We start from the raw sequence: 2458 nt of genomic DNA on the forward strand, positions 1-2458 counted from the left end.
GGCCAGCACGAAATTAATCTTTATTTTTCTTCGTGTTGTTGGAAAAATACTCATCAAATCATCTTAAAATTGGACATCCCGATGGGAATTATATCTTAAGGGCCCTCCACACTCGTGCGCGAATCGCGGCGCGAAGCCGCGTAGTCTAGAGCGCACTCTATACTTTGCATACGAAGTTCGAGAATCCGATTTCTCCGAAACCTTTACTTTTCTCTGAATATACACGGGGGTCAAATCGGTAGATCTTATAAGGTCTTCTATCATTGGCCTTCGTTTGTTCCATACTGAAAAATATAGTGTACCTATATGTAAAAAGTTATGCGAAACTCCTTGCCAATTTTGTTCCTCAGTTTTTAATGAGCTACCTGTAACCGAAGGTTGTATTGTAATAGTTACCACCGCGCTTTTGCGTGTTTTGTACAAAGTATTTTAAGATTCCATACAAATACTCTAATAGTGTAAGTTGTTTGTAAGTTTTCTTTATTTATTATTAAATGGAATTTCCTTATTGTAAGATACTTTAAGTTTTGAGACTACTTTTATACACAAATGTTAGTTTTAAATAAATAATAAGAAATAATGTTAGTTTTCTTTTCCCTGCGTCTATTCCATGAATGGTATTCAAGCTTTCTTCTTTTCGACATAGCTGAACACGTTGGCTGCGGCAATGGGGTTGGCCGGTCGAAATAATTAGCAGATGGCGCCAGCATAGCTTGCCCTGTCAATCCCTAGAATGATGGCTATCGTTTTTTTGCTCACCAGTTGGCGCCTCTGTTGATGGTGGTCTAAAAGACTAAAGAACAGCTGTCAGTCATTGAAGTGACAAGGGACATTTCGAACTATGGAAAAGACCACCATCTACACTAGCGCCCCTAGCGGCGAATTCATACGCGTTAGCCCTCACTGTGTCAAATTTTTGTTTTTTTAATGCCCTGGATGCCAGCCCTTTAAGCCAAATCTCAAAGAAAAAGGGGCAAGCTATGATGGCGCCATCTCTGCTAACCTTTGACAGTTGCCAACCCTATTAGTGTAACTCGTAATTAACCATACTTTGTAACAGGTCTATCGGCCCGGTCCCGCAGTGAGCGTGTTAAGGGTCTTGAGGAACTTGGTCAAATAATCATTTCAAATGACCAAATCGACAATAACAAAATGTATGGTTTTTGGAAAACATGCAAGGTTATTAATAAAATAAGTTGTACCAATAATGAGCTCGTTTATTCAGACATATGACGCAGACTGGAGGAAGACTAGAAGGATTATCTAACACAAAACAAACAGTTACTAAAATCTAAGCCCTAGGAGTCATAGCCAAAGTCCAAACAGACAATCGTTAATAGTTAACACTAATAGAAACGAATATTTTTGGAAGTCCTTAAACAAGCTCAGGGGCCAGTTTCTCAAAAGCTTGTAGCTTGTAATACAAGTGGAAGTCCCTTTCTAACAAAAGCTGTCAAAAAGTGACATCCGCTTGTATTACAAGTTACAAGTTTTTGAAAAACGGGCCCCTGGTCCCAAGTTGGTAGCTGTAAGCAAAACATGGCCAAATGTACCTGCGACACACCACCACCACAGGGCGGACACGCTATACATCAAGAATCACTTGCATTTCTATGTGTGAACGGCACGTCTGTACACGCGTAACGCGTCATAGTGTGTGTGAGTTGCTTAAAAATAGTACTGAGCGGCCGGCAAACGGCCGTCAATCTGCTGTCGCGGGGCGAGGTCATTCGAGTCAGGGCGGGGCGGGGCGTGGCCGTTCTGCATGATAATACTATTATTTATTCTGTGGCATCACTGCTTGGAGCATGACCTGGGCTAGAACCGCGAAAATCGAAGTTCACAAATTGCGGGCATCTTTCTCTGTCACTAATTACGCCTTCATTGGAGTAAAAGAGAAAGATCTCCGCAATTTGCGAATTTCGGTTTTCGCGGTAGGCCCCCTGACCGTGACGGACGCGACAGCCAGGGCTATGATGTCAACACCGCTGCCTACTGGGCATCCATTGCATGAAAAAAGGAACTTCGATACAAAAATAAAAAGAAGAAAAATTACATGAATGGGATTCTCACTCCGATACACTTTGCACTTTTAACGACTATCAATTAATTTTTACCTAAGCTACGCCCCCAAATATTGACCTCTGAAATACTCTGAGCCGGACGCAGTTATGTTGACCCAACGTGTATTTACACTTTGTATTTAATACGTAAGTTAAATATAAAATGTGCCATTTTCAACCAAAAGGGTACTTATTGTCGCTTGTCAGTAAGGCGCTATTTCCATATAGCTTCAATTAGAAATCAACCTTATCGACAACCGACAATGTGGTACCTTTTGGTTGAAAACGTCACAAATATTATAACAGGCGTTTATATTTATATATCTAAATTGTAAATTAGAAAAATGCATGTGCTGAGTAGCAAAATTGATTCTTAATTACGTAATTACATATAA

This window comes from Cydia strobilella, chromosome 19 (genome assembly GCF_947568885.1).
Source record: "Cydia strobilella chromosome 19, ilCydStro3.1, whole genome shotgun sequence".
Taxonomy (NCBI): domain Eukaryota; kingdom Metazoa; phylum Arthropoda; class Insecta; order Lepidoptera; family Tortricidae; genus Cydia; species Cydia strobilella.